A 15,052-nucleotide genomic window follows, 5' to 3' on the forward strand; every position below is an offset into this window, starting at 1 on the left:
TATTTCTAAAATGGATTATGAAACTGACCATAGTGTCTGACTATGCTGACGTCTTCTTGTAATAGCTTATACACATGTCCGCCGGCCGATGTCGGAAACGCGTTTGGCGGAGAATCGGTTTAGACGCCGCAATCGTGGCAGGCACCGGGATTCGCGCCAAATCGCAATTCTCCGGTGCCTCGACAGCGGCGTTAATGCATTCCACTCTGCGCGTGTAGTAGGCACGGTTTGCATTTCATTATTGGGCCTGGCTCGGTATTCTCCGGGGCGTCCGTGATCCTCCACAGGGTGACAATTCCCGTCAGCGAGGTTCACTTGTGCCTTCAAATGTCGTACAACAGGTGCCATGTCTGATGAGGGAGAGAGAGGAGGTAGGGAAAGTGCCCAACATCGCCATCTGGTTGTGGACTTCTTCAGGCCCTGGGGGAGTAGCGGGGGGAGGGGGGGGGGGGGGCACGGAACCCATTGACGCAGCCTTCAAGGCAGACATGCGGCTGTGCACACTGCTCAATGCCCACCGTGAGCTTAGTACCACGAGTCGTATGGGTGTACCCCAAGCCTTAGGTACCCCCAGCTGACCCCAGCTGACCCATCAGTGGGCTGGGCATACTCCAGCGCAATCAGTGCCACCTTGTTGGCTGGGATAAGAACATAAGAACTAGGAGCAGGAGTAGGCCATCTGGCCCCTCGTGCCTGCTCCGCCATTCAATGAGATCATGGCTGATCTTTTGCGGACTCAGTTCCACTTACCCGCCCGAACACCACAACCCTTAATCCCTTTATTCTTAAAAAAACTATCTATCTTTGCCTTAAAAACATTTAACGAGGTAGCCTCAGCTGCGTCACTGGGCAAGGAATTCCATAGATTCACAACCCTTTAGGTGAAGAACTTCCTCCTCAAATCAGTCCCTAAATCTGCTCCCCCTTATTTTCAGGTTATGCCCCTAGTTCTAGTATTTCGCACCAGTAGAAACCTCCCTGCTTCTATCCTATCTATTCCCTTCATAATTTTATATGTTTCCATAAGATCCCCCCCTCATTCTTCTGAATTCCAATGAGTATAGTCACAGTCCACTCAGTCTCTCCTCATAAACTAACCCTCTCAACTCCGGAATCAACCTAGTGAATCTCCTCTGCACACCCTCCAGCGCCAGTACATCCTTTCTCCAGTAAGGAGACCAAAACTGTACACAATAGTCCAGCTGTGGCCTCACCAGCACCCTATACAGCTGCAACATAACCTCCCTGCTTTTAAACTCCATCCGTCTAGCAATGAAGGAGCAAATTCCATTTGCCTTCTTAATTACTTGCTGCGCTTGCAAACCAACTTTTTTGCGATTCATGCACAAGGACACCCAGGTCCCTCTGCACAGCAGCATGCTGCAATTTTTACTATTTAAATAATGGTCTATTTTGCTGTTATTCCGACCAAAATGGATGACCTCACATTTACCAACCTTGTACTCCATCTACCAGACCCCTGCCCACTCACTTTGACTATCCATATCCCAGACGGCACAGTGGCACGGCTGCCTATGGCGCTGAGTACCCGGGTTCGATCCCAGCCCTGGGTCACTGTCCGTGTGGAGTTCGAACCCAAAGATGTGCAGGGTAGGTGGATTGGCCACACTGAATTACCCCTTAATTGGAAATAAAATAATGGGTACTCTAAATTTATTTTTAAAAAGAAAAAAATAAACTATCTATATCTCTCTGCAGACTTTCAGTGTTCTCTGCACTTTTTGCTTTACCACTCATCTTCGTGCCATCTGTGAACTTTGACACATTACACTTGTTCCCCAACTCCAGATCATCCATGTAAATTGCAAACAATTATGGACCCAACACTGATCCGTGAGGCACACCACTAGCCACTGATCGCCAAGTAGAAAAACACCTATTTCTCCCCACTCTTTAGTTTTCTGTTAGTTAATCAATCCTCTACCCATGCTAATACATTTCCATAACGCCATGTACCCTTATCTTATGCAGCAGCCTTTTGTGCAGCACCTTGTCAATTGCCTTCTGGGAATCCAGATACACCACATCCACCGGTTCCCCATGGTCCACCGCGCTCATAATGTCCTCCAAAAATTCCACTAAATTAGTAAAAATGACCTGTCTTTCATGAGCCCATGTTGCGCCCAATGGGACAATTTCTATCCAGATGTCTTGCTATTTCCTCCTTAATGAGAGATTGAAGCATCATCCCCTCTACAGAAGTTAAGCTAACTGGCCGATAGTTACCTGCCTTTTTTCCACCTCCTTTTTTAAACAGTGATGCTACGGTAGCATAGTGGTTAGCACAATTGCTTCACAGCTCCAGGGTCCCAGGTTCGATTCCGGCTTGGGTCACTGTCTGTGCGGAGTCGGCACATCCTCCCCGTGTGTGCGTGGGTTTCCTCCGGGTGCTCCGGTTTCCTCCCACAGTCCAAAGATGTGCAGGTTCATAGAATTTACAGTGCAGAAGGAGGCCATTCGGCCCATCGAGTCTGCACCGGCTCTTGGAAAGAGCACACTACCCAAGGTCAACACCTCCACCCTATCCCAGTAACCCCACCCAACATAGAATCATAGAATTTAAGTGGTTAGGTGGATTGGGCATGATAAATTGCCCTTAGTGTCCAAAATTGCCTTTAGTGTTGGGTGGGGTTACTGGGTTATGGGGATAAGATGGAGGTGTTGACCTTGGGTAGGGTGCTCTTTCCAAGAGCCTGTGCAGACTCGATGGGCCGAATGGCCTCCTTCTGCACTGTAAATTCTATGATAAAATGCTATGATTTGCTGTTTTCTAATCTGCTAGAACAGCCCGAGGGTCCAGAGAATTTTGGTTAATTACCAGAAGCGCATTTGCTATTCCCCCACCCCCCCGACCTCCTTTAGTACCCTGAGATGGCCCATCAGGGCCAGGAGACATGTCCATCTTTCGCCCTATTAGCTTGCCCAACACTACCTCCTAGTGATAATGGTCACGTGTGTGAGGGGTGGAGTGCTGTTACGTAGCTGCAGCTTGTCAGCCTATCGGGTGTCAATCCCGAGCCCTGCGGATCCGACACCATTTTCCATTGGGATCGATTGTGTTTCACGTGGTGCCGGTACCAGCCCCTCTCAACGGTCACTGAATCGGTCCAGACGCGGCGCCAGTTCTGCTGGCGTAAAAGCCCACGAACCCTGCCCCAGCGTCAACATTTAGGGCTGGATTCCTCATCCTGCCAGGCGCGGTCTTTTGGCACGGCGCACCTCCGCCGGCAACGGAATCCACCGTCCCGGCAGCCGGCCAATGGGGGTTTCCCATCGTGGCCACCCCTACGCTGTTGGCAAATCCATGGCCGTGACTGCGCTGAGGGCCAAACAGAGGTTGCCACCTGCGGAGAATCCCAATGTTATTCTCAGGAATGGAGAATCCCGATGGTTTTTCTCATGACTAAAAAGTGGTGTGGGGTGGAATTTCCCGATATTTGTTTCAAAGTCTTGGTGGCCCCGGAGAGAAAACGGGGGAGAATCCTGCCGGAACTATCGGCGGGAAAAGTCGCCGATTCAGCCTCTTTAACAAAAGTTTGTTTTCCCAGGTGCCATTGGCGGCTTGCCCGCGATTGCGTGAAACTGCGATGGAATGTCCTCTGTGTAATCAGTGGGGCGTTCCTTTGTAATGCTTCCCCAGCACTGGTTCCAAGTCCAGGGGGGGGCGATGGCTGCCAGGGAGACAACAGCACATTTCACAGGCTGAACCCTCACCAACCCTCTGGATAGCGTTGAGCAGAGGCGTGCCATCCTGTACCCAACAAGAAAGGTCAGCAACCCCGCCTGGAGGCTGCGGCCCAGGTCGCTCCAGAAGCGGACGGGGTTACAGTACCAGAAAAAGATAAATGACCTTCTTCGAGAAGCCTGCCTCCTCAGGTCTGCTGCTTCACCCCTCAACACACTATTACACCTCCATGGTTGATCGCCCTCCCAGCCACATCACAAGGTGCCAACACTTGTGATTGTGTCTGCCACCTCAACTCCCCATGGTCTGTCTTCCCATGAGCTAATCTGCTCCTCCCACCTCCCACTCACGCCAGTCGACCAGTCCGCACCATCCTCGTATCCTCTGGAGACAATAGACCCCGAGCAGCCCTGGCGGAGACATCTCAGAAACAAACATCGAAGTGGCATTAAAGCTGTGAGCACCGCCCAGCTGATGACCCACAGCAGGCCGAGGCAGGAATGTCGCGGGCATGCGGGTACTCAAGAGGGATGCCAGAACCCAGCGGGCTGCTGAGCCCTTGGCCGATGATGTGCAGACTTGTGAGCGTGCGTCGGGAAGGGATGGCAGCACCCTTCCTCACACTGCAAGGCCAACTAGAGGAGTTCCATTGCCCAAAGACAGCAGCACGGTAGCATAGTGGTTAGCACAATTGCTTCACAGCTCCAGGGTCCCAGGTTCGATTCCGGCTTGGGTCACTGTCTGTGTGGAGTCTGCACATCCTCCCCGTGTGTGCGTGGGTTTCCTCCGGGTGCTCCGGCTTCCTCCCACAGTCCAACGATGTGCAGGTTAGGTGGATTGGCCATGCTAAATTGCCCCTTAGTGTCAAAAATTGCCCTTAGTGTTGGGTGGGGTTACTGGGTCATGGGGATAGGGTAGAGGTGTAGGATTGGGTCGGGTACTCTTTCCAAGAGCCGGTGCAGCCTTGATGGGCCGAATGGCCTCCTTCTGCACTGTAAAGTCTATGAGAAAGTCTGAGGAGATGGTGCAGTCACTCCGATGCAACAAGACCAACACTGTGAGGGTGGCGTCCGCAGTAGTGACCTTGGTGAAGGGCGTGCACTCCATGGTGAGGGGGTGTCTGTTCCATGGCTCAGCTCATGAACTCCAGGGTGCAGGGCTGCAGCTGCATGGTGCAGGGCTGCAGCTGCGTGGTGCAGGGCTGCAGCTGCATGGTGCAGGGCTACAGCTGCATGGTGCAGGGCTGCAGCTGCATGGTGCAAGGCTGCAGCTGCATGGTGCAGGGCTGCAGCTGCATGGTGCAGGGCTGCAGCTGCATGGTGCAAGGCTGCAGCTGCATGGTGCAGGGCTACAGCTGCATGGTGCAAGGCTGCAGCTGCATGGTGCAGGGCTACAGCTGCATGGTGCAGGGCTGCAGCTGCATGGTGCAAGGCTGCAGCTGCATGGTGTAGGGCTGCAGCTGCATGGTGCAGGGCTACAGCTGCATGGTGCAGGGCTGCAGCTGCATGGTGCAAGGCTGCAGCTGCATGGTGCAAGGCTGCAGCTGCATGGTGCAAGGCTGCAGCTGCATGGTGCAGGGCTGCAGCTGCATGGTGCAGGGCTACAGCTGCATGGTGCAGGGCTACAGCTGCATGGTGCAGGGCTGCAGCTGCATGGTGCAAGGCTGCAGCTGCATGGTGCAGGGCTGCAGCTGCATGGTGCAGGGCTGCAGCTGCATGGTGCAGGGCTGCAGCTGCATGGTGCAGGGCTGCAGCTGCATGGTGCACGGCTGCAGCTGCATGGTGCAGGGCTGCAGCTGCATGGTGCAGGGCTGCAGCTGCATGGTGCAGGGCTGCAGCTGCATGGTGCAGGGCTGCAGCTGCATGGTGCAGGGCTGCAGCTGCATGGTGCAAGGCTGCAGCTGCATGGTGCAGGGCTACAGCTGCATGGTGCAAGGCTGCAGCTGCATGGTGCAGGGCTGCAGCTGCATGGTGCAGGGCTACAGCTGCATGGTGCAGGGCTACAGCTGCATGGTGCAGGGCTGCAGCTGCATGGTGCAGGGCTACAGCTGCATGGTGCAGGGCTACAGCTGCATGGTGCAAGGCTGCAACTGCATGGTGCAGGGCTACAGCTGCATGGTGCAGGGCTGCAGCTGCATGGTGCAGGGCTACAGCTGCATGGTGCAGGGCTACAGCTGCATGGTGCAGGGCTGCAGCTGCATGGTGCAGGGCTACAGCTGCATGGTGCAGGGCTGCAGCTGCATGGTGCAGGGCTGCAGCTGCATGGTGCAGGGCTACAGCTGCATGGTGCAGGGCTACAGCTGCATGGTGCAGGGCTGCAGCTGCATGGTGCAGGGCTGCAGCTGCATGGTGCAGGGCTACAGCTGCATGGTGCACGGCTACAGCTGCATGGTGCAGGGCTGCAGCTGCATGGTGCAGGCTCGAGTGAGAATCCACGAGTGTTAGCCAGAGAATGGCGGGGCTTCTGGATCTCATTCCAGTTGCCCCTCTCTCCCATGGAGGACTCCTGGGCAACTGAAGGCAAGAGGATCGGCCTTCCACCCAGGAGACCCTGGGGGTGTACAGGCCATCCCCACACCTCTCCTCCCTGCGAGTGACCCACCTCCTGCCCAGCATACCAAGGAGGGCAGCACTGCAACACCCAGCGGGAGGGTGAGAAGGAGTAAGTAACGATAGGCACCTCGGTTCACCGCCCCCTCGCAGGAATGCTCAGTCCTCTCGAGTCTGTCAGCATTCTCTAACTAGAACAAAGAACAAAGAAAAGTACAGCACAGGAACAGGCCCTTCAGCCCTCCAAGCCTGTGCTGACCATGCTGCCCGACTAAACTAAAATCTTCTACACTTCTGGGGTCCGTATCCCTCTATTCCCATCCTATTCATGTATTGTCCAGATGCCCCTTAAACAACACTATCGTCCCTGCTTCCACCACCTCCTCCGGCAGCGAGTTCCAGGCACTCACTACCCTCTGTATAAAAAACTTGCCTCGTACATCTACTCTAAACCTTGCCCCTCGCACCTTAAACCTATGCCCCCTAGTAATTGACCCCTCTACCCTGGGGAAAAGCCTCTGCTGATCCACTCTGTCTATGCCCCTCATAAATTTGTAGTCCTCTATCAGGTCGCCCCTCAACCTCCGTCGTTCCAGTGAGAACAAACCGATTTTATTCAACCGCTCCTCATAGCTAATGCCCTCCACACCAGGCAACATCCTGGTAAATCTCTCCTGCACCCTCTCTAAAGCCTCCACATCCTTCTGGTAGTGTGGCGACCAGAATTGAACACTATACTCCAAGTGTGGCCTAACTAAGGTTCTATACAGCTGCAACATGACTTGCTAAGGGCTGGAAATGTGTGTGAGTCTGTCCATCTTATCAGTAGATGGAGAAAGACACCAGGAACCCTGACCTCGTGGGGGAGGCAGTAGCTGCTGAGATGTGTCATTCGGCCTCCGTGGGCCCCTAGATTACCCGTTCAGTGGCAGCAGTTCAGTTCAGCTGTCCCTCAGGCCGGAGTCAAACATACCACAGAGATTGAGAGGAGCATCACTGTCTGCCTGCCACGTGTGTGGAGTGGAGTTACTTGCCACTTGCCAGCCCAAGCCTGAATATTGTCCAGGTCTTGCTGCACATGGACTGCTTCAGTGTCTGAGGAGTCGTGAATGATGCTGAACATTGTGCCGTCATCCGCAAACATCCCCATTTCTCACCTCATGATGGAAGGGAGGTCATTGATGAAGCAGCTGAAAATGGTTGGGTCTCGGACTCTATGCCCAAGTCATAGAAGACGACCATTTGGCCCATAATGTCCATACTACCTCTCTGCAAGAACAATGTCGACCTAATGTCGCTTCCCTGCCTTTTTCCCATAGACCTGCTGTGGCGTTAACAATTGCAGTCAAAGACGAGAGACAAGTTCAATCGAGGCTTTATTGCTGTGCGATGCTATTCCTCCAGCTGCAACAGCCTCCCCGAACAGGCGCCGGAATGTGGCGACTAGGGGCTTTTCACAGTAACTTCATTGAAGCCTACTCGTGACAATAAGCGATTTTCATTTCATTTTTCAACTGAAGACTAGAGCCTGAGTGACTCACACGCATATTTATAGACAAGCTCCCTGTGGGCGGAGCTAGCCGGCCGGAGGAACCTGTATTACAGATGCAGCCATACATCCTCCGACTGCAAGTATGCAGTGGTTATCACCACACCTGCATTCCTTTTTGTCCCTTTCAGATAATGATCCGATTCACTTTTGAAAGCCACAATCAAATCTTCTGCCATCCCAGGAAAATGAAAATCGCTTATTGTCACAAGTAGGCTTCAAATTAAGTTACTGTGAAAAGCCCCTAGTCGCCACATTCCGGCACCTGTTCGGGGAGGCCGGTACGGGAATTAAACCGTGCTGCTGGCCTGCCTTGGTCTGCTTTCAAAGCCAGCAATTTAGCCCAGTGTGCTAAACCAGCTCCTGAAAGCAATGCATTCTGGAACCTAATCACCCCCTGCTTAAAAAAAGTGTTTCCTCATGGCTGCCATTGCTTCTTTTGACAGCCATTCTGGAACCTAATCACCCCCTGCCATTGCTTATTTTGACAGCCATTTTACATTTTCGGCTTGCTGGTCCTCAATGTTTCCATCAACGAGACAGTTTCCCCTTATCGTCTCTGTCCAGACCTTTCATGATTATGAACACATCCGTCAAATCTCCCTGTGGTGAATCACAGTAGCGTAATTCACACTGTTATTACATATGATGTGATTTAGCTCACTGGGCTAAATCGCTGGCTTTTAAAGCAGACCAAGCAGGCCAGCAGCACGGTTCGATTCCCGTATCAGCCTCCCCGGACAGGCGCTGGAATGTAGCGACTAGGGGCTTTTCACAGTAACTTCATTGAAGCCTACTCGTGACAATAAGCGATTTTCATTTTTTCATTTCATTTTCATGTCTGTGTAAGCTCGGCACACGAGCAGGTGCACGGCTCTGCCCCTAGGGGGAGATGTACGGGGAGTGTACGGGAGTTTGTACTGGGCTCCACCCTTGGCTCCGCCCATGGCTCCTCCCACCAACTGGTTGTATAAAGCCTGGCAGTCTGAGATTATTGTGAGATTATTAAAACCACTGTTCACTTCCAACCATGTGTCTTGTGAATTGATGGTCACATCGCTCCCCTAAATCTCCGCTCCCCCGAATAGGAGAACAGACGCGTTTTTTTCAATCTGTTCACAGAATTGAAGTATCTCGCCCCCAGGACCATTCTTGTGAACCTTTTCTGCACTATTGCCTTCACATCCTTCATGAGGTGCTGTGCCCAGAACGAGGTGTCCCAGTTCAAGCTGAGCCAATGTTTTAGAAGGCTTTTGTACTCAATTCCTCCATTTATAAAGCCCAGGATACCTTTGTTTTGTTCATCACTCTCTGGACCTGCCCTGCCACCGTCAATGACTTGTGCGCGCATATCCCTGGGCTCTCCGCTCTTCCACCTCCGTACAACTGTACCTTTCATTTTATATGGTCTCTTTTTCCTTCCCACCAAAGTGAAACATTCCTCATTTTCCCTGCCATAAATTTCACCTCCCATTTGTCTGCCTCCTACATCAACCTGATTATGTGTTCACATGTGGAGAGAGAAACAAAGTTAACGTTTCAAGACGGTATGACTCTTCCTCAGGGTGGATGCGGGGTAACTCTGTTTAAAAGCAGCTGGAGAACTATGCACGGCAGCATAGTGGTTAGCACAAATGCTTCACAGCTCCAGGGTCCCAGGTTCGATTCCCGGCTTGGGTCACTGTCTGTGCGGAGTCTGCACGTTCTCCCCGTGTGTGCGTGGGTTTGCTCCGGGTGCTCCGGTTTCCTCCCACAGTCCAAAGATGTGCAGGTTAGGTGGATTGGCCATGATAAATTGCCCTTAGTGTCCAAAATTGCCCTTAGTGTTGGTTGAGTGGGGTTACTGGGTTATGGGGATTGGGTGGTGTGGGCTTGGGTAAGGTGCTCTTTCCAAGAGCTGGTGCAGAGTCGATGGGCCGAATGGCCTCCTTCTGCACTGTAAATTCTATGAAAATGGCCTCCTTCTGTGATGTAACAATTCTATAATAGCTGGGAAGTGAACCTTGCTGCCTTCTTCTGAGGAGGCATCTGATTTTGGCTTGGAACCTCTGCTTGATAACACATTTATCTCCACTCGTCTACACCTTATCTCCGCTGCTGCTGGCATAACGTTGCCATTGCTGCGATGAATGAATAATACTTCTTCATTCATGAGCAGAACAATTGCTTTTCAAAGTTATGCTACTTTGACACTTTTGAAATTATAATTGATGTGTGCAGTACAATCAAGGTCTCCACAATTGTTTGCACATTCAAATCGAAAAGATGTGCAACAACTGACTATTTTCACTTTCATAGGATTCAAATCCTTGTTATTTGCTTTGGTTCAACAATTAAAGGCCTTCAGTATTGCAAATGCACTCTAACACCACGCAGCATGGTAGCATTGCGGATTGCACAACTGCTTCACAGCTCCGGGGTCCCAGGTTCGATTCCCGGCTTGGGTCACTGTCTGTGCGGAGTCTGCACGTCCTCCCCGTGTGTGCGTGGGTTTCCTCCGGGTGCTCCGGTTTCCTCCCACAGTCCAAAGATGTGCAGGTTAGGTGGATTGGCCATGCTAAATTGCCCTTAGTGTCCAAAATTGCCCTTAGTGTTGGGTGGGGTTACTGGGTTATGGGGATAGGGTGGCGGTGTTGACCGTGGGTAGGGTGCTCTTTCCAAGAGCTGGTGCGGACTCGATGGGCCGAATTGCCTCCTTCTGCATTGTAAATTCTATGAAATCTTATTGCCCATTGACAAGGTGGGAGAATGTGCTTGTAGCATTTAGACAGTTTCTCGGTTTGTGCTGGCATTAGGGCGGCACAGTGGTTAGCACTGCTGCATCGCAGCTCCAGGGACAAAGATTCAATTCCCAGCTTGCTTCACTGTCTGTGTGGAGTCTGCACGTCCTCCCCGTGTGTGCATGTGTTTCCTCCGGGTGCTCCGGATTCCTCCCACAGTCCAAAGGTGTGCAGGCTAGGTGGATTGGCCATGCTAAATGTGGGGGCTGTGGGGATAGAGCGGGGGAGTGGGTCTAGGTAGGGTGCTCTTTCGGAGGGTTAGTGCAGTCTTGATAGGCCGAGTGGCCTCCTTCTGCACTGTAGGAATTCTCTGGATTTGTCACATGTGATAACGATAATCTGTGCAGAGAAATCCTATCCAATCGTCTGACTGTGAACCACAGCAGGATCCCTCATTCCTTCCCCATTGACCAGAGGAGAACTGAGCCAGCTGTATCAACAAGCTGAGGGTAGGTAACCATAATGATTGCCTCAACTCCAGACAGGTCAAAGCCTCTGGACCAAAGTGTGGTGGACTGTTGACCATTGGCTTTGATCCTGAGAATACAAAATGAATCAGCAATATTTAAATCCAGCTCTGAAGGAGAATCATACGGACTCTCTTTCTCTGTCCACACATGCTGCCGGAACCCGCTGAGCTTATCCAGAATTTGCTGCCTCCTGGTTACTAAATTAGCTGCCAGAGCTGCAAAGATAAGCATGGGAACATCAGGGAGGATATCAACTGAGCCCTCAGATTGCAATGCACGATGGAGGAGTTATTCCACCCTCAGACTGAGGTGGTAGCGCCAGCATGCCAATGCGCCAAGTCCACAGTGACAGGATGGGGGCCTCCCAGCGACCTTGGTCCCAGGCCTTGCTCTCTCACTGCTGCAGGAGCTGCCCTCCATTGCTGTAGCCATCGGTGGCATCCATCAATATCAAGGTGAGAGGTCTGCAGGGCACCTCAGTGTGGTGGTATGATTAACATAGCTGCCTGCCATTGGTGCAGAACACCAGCTTACCATTGGCCCTGGTCGGTCATGTGCCTCTCGACCGATTGGTTGAGACCAGTCATGTGACAGCTCCCCGATTGGTCGAGAGGCTGAGTTAACCCCGCCTCCAGGGCGAGGTATAAATACCCAGTATGCCCGGTGGTCGTCCATTTACTGTAGTCGACCGCAGGGCTAACATCTAGCTTATTAAAGCCTAACTTTTGTACAGCAACTCGTCTCGCGTTCAATTGATGGTTCATCACTCAGCACGGTAGCTCAGTGGTTAGCACTGTTGCTTCAGAGCGGCAGGCACTCGGTTTCAAGTCCCGGCTTGGGTCACTGCCTGTGCGGAGTCTGCACGTTCTCTCTATGCCTGCGTGGGTTTCCTCCGGGTGCTCCGGTTTCCTTCCACAAGTCCCGAAAGACGTGCTTGTTGGGTGAATTGGACATTCTGAATTCTCCCTCTGTGTATCCGAACAGGCGCCGGAGTGTGGCGACTAGGGGATTTTCACAGTAACTTCATTGCAGTGTTAATGTAAGCCTACGTGTGACACTAATAAAGATTATTAGATTATTATCACTTCAGCTGCCCCTTCTCCTCAAGTACTCAGTCAGTGACCTCAGGAACTTACAGTGAGGAGGATCAGCAGTCAATGTCTGTGTGGAGTCTGCACGTTCTCCCCGTGTCTGCGTGGGTTGCCGCCGGGTGCTCCGGTTTCCTCCTACAGTCTAAAGCTGTGCGGGTTAGGTGGATTGGCCATGACAACTTGCTCTTTCAGGCTCGATTCCCAGCTTGAGTCACTGTCTGTGTACTCCATAACTCTCCTGACTTTGGTACCCCATAGATGGGACAGGATCTGTGGTGTCAGGAGGTCACTTATTCTCCACAGGAATCCTCGCCTGTGACCTGCTCTGGTATCCACAGTATTTATATATATATATATATATATATATATCCAGTTCAGTTCCTGCTTCATAATATTGTTTATGCTCCCTTCTTACGATGAGCTGTGTTACTGTAAATCAGGTGTAACACCTTATTTCGTGCACACACTGACAACAACAATATTCCAACCTGGGCCTCTCTCCTCACAGTGAGTGTCCCGTTTGAAATGAACTCTCCATATCAGTGAGCCTGCGCTGTTTGAATTAAGCATGATCGTGTGTGATCAGTGTTGACATTAAATAATTAAAGGGGTCAGGAGGTGTCTCCATGTCAGAGGTGCATGGCCACATTTGAAAAAATGAAAATGAAATGAAAATCGCTTATTGTCACGAGTAGGCTTCAAATGAAGTTACTGTGAAAAGCCCCTAGTCGCCACATTCCGGCGCCTGTTCGGGGAGGCTGTTACGGGAATCGAACCGTGCTGCTGGCCTGCCTTGGTCTTCTTTCAAAGCCAGCGATTTAGCCTTGTGTTAAACAGCCCCCATTTCCAAAGGGGCTCTCAAGATTTCCAATTGCCCAATCATTCTGCCGTTCCAACTCTGTTGAATATGAAGTCTGCAAATGAAGGGTCAAAGCGAGGGAACAATCGCTGAGACTTTGGGAGAATTTGGGAGATGAATGGGCATTACTGTTTCACTTCACTGACACCCCTGCTTGCCAATTAGCTGCTGACCTGTCTCAGTTAAACCCTGTCCCCTTTTAGAATTATCATTCAGTTAGGAGTTGGGTGAAGCACCCATGTCTCCCACTGAGACCTTTTACACTTCTGCCCCCCCCCCCCCCCCCCCCCCCCCCCCCCAGTGGACCCAATGCCCTTCAGCCCCTTCACTGTGAGAGCCACCTGAAAGCGATGCGGTACACCTGCAAAGCCCGATGCCCGTCCCTGTGGGCACAGCGCGATGCCAGGTGTGGGCACTAACCTCAGAGTCATGAACAAAGTGCAGGTTGCCAACTGCTTGCCGTTTGAATCACATTGCCAATGTGGGCTCTCAATCCAGCAGGGAGGGATCATTCCGGCGAGCAGTTGTCATGATTAGATGTTGATTTACACCAATGATAATCGCAACACAGACATAGACGTAGAATTTACAGTGCAGAAGGAGGCCATTCGGCCCATTGAGTCTGCACCGGCTCTTGGAAAGAGCACTCTACCCAAGCCCACACCCCCACAACCCAGTAACCCACCCAACACTAAGAGCAATTTTGGACACTAAGGGCAATTTATCATGGCCAATCCACCTAACCTGCACATCTTTGGACTGTGGGAGGAAACCGGAGCACCCGGAGGAAACCCACGCACACACGGGGAGGACGTGCAGACTCCGCACAGACAGTGGCCCAAGCTGGAATCGAACCTGGGACCCTGGAGCTGTGAAGCAATTGTGCTAACCACAATGCTACCGTGCTGCCCCTAACATTTGATGTGGGAAGTGAAGCCCACCTTTGATGGTTGAAACACACAATTTCTTCCTCGTTTTACATCGTCATTAAACCGGTTTAGGGCTTCAAAGAACAATAGTGGGCAGCACGGTAGCATGGTGGTTAGCATAAATGCTTCACAGCTCCAGGGTCCCAGGTTTGGTTCCCGGCTGGGTCACTGTCTGTGTGGAGTCTGCATGTCCTCCCCGTGTGTGCGTGGATTTCCTCCAGGTGCTCCGGTTTCCTCCCACAGTCCAAAGATGTGTGGGTTAGGTGGATTGGCCATGCTAAATTGCCCATAGTGTCCTTAAAAAGTAAAGTTAAGGGGGGGGGGGGGTTGTTGGGTTACGGGTATAGGGTGGATATGTGGGGTTGAGTAGGGTGATCATTGCTCGGCACAACATCGAGGGCCGAAGGGCCTGTTCTGTGCTGTACTGTTCTATGTAATACAGCACAGGAACAGGCCCTTCGGCCCTCCAAACCTGTATCGTCATAACACCTCAAGAGATTTAGCCTCCGCATCCGCCATGGTGCCCCCTCCCCGTGATTGGGAGTGGAAAATCCCGGCCATAATCTCATCTATGTTGGTCCTTCAGGGAAGGAAATCTGCCGTCCTTACCCGGTCTGGCCTACATGTGACTCCAGATCCACAGCGATGTGGTTGACTCTTAAATGCCCTGCGAAGTGGCCTGGGGAGCCACTCAGTTCAAGGGCAATTAGGAATAGGCAATAAATGTTGGCGCAGCCAGCAACACCCACCTCCCACGAATGAACTCAAAACAAAATGGATTCCAAGCATTTTCCCATTTTTCTCCGAATGTGTCAAGCTTCCACTCGGAAGATTCGCCCTGATGTCTCAGTGAATCCTTTGACTAGGCGAATCGTGTGAGCCGGCCAGTATACTGTCACTTTATGGTGAGTGGGTTAATGCTTCAGAAAGCTTACTCCATCTGTCCATTGTGAAAATAGCTGAAGCAACCCCCCCTGCACCGCTGCATCAGTGCAGTGGACCAACCCCCTCCATTGAAATGATTGGATTAGCTCAGCACCTACAAAGGTACAGGTGTGAAATGCCTCTTATAAGTTTCCACCTGAGGAGAAGAAGAATGTAAGGACAGCTGAGAACTAT

At 51.9% G+C, this 15,052-nt stretch overlaps 1 protein-coding gene across 7 annotated transcripts in view; it reads left to right on the top strand.

Annotated features, from left to right (window-relative positions):
* LOC119966628 overlaps positions 1-15,052 on the top strand; it is a 292,892-nt gene that overhangs the window by 5,417 nt on the left and 272,423 nt on the right. The gene's annotated exons all lie outside the window — the stretch shown is intronic.

This window comes from Scyliorhinus canicula, chromosome 5 (genome assembly GCF_902713615.1).
Source record: "Scyliorhinus canicula chromosome 5, sScyCan1.1, whole genome shotgun sequence".
Classification (NCBI taxonomy): Eukaryota; Metazoa; Chordata; class Chondrichthyes; order Carcharhiniformes; family Scyliorhinidae; genus Scyliorhinus; species Scyliorhinus canicula.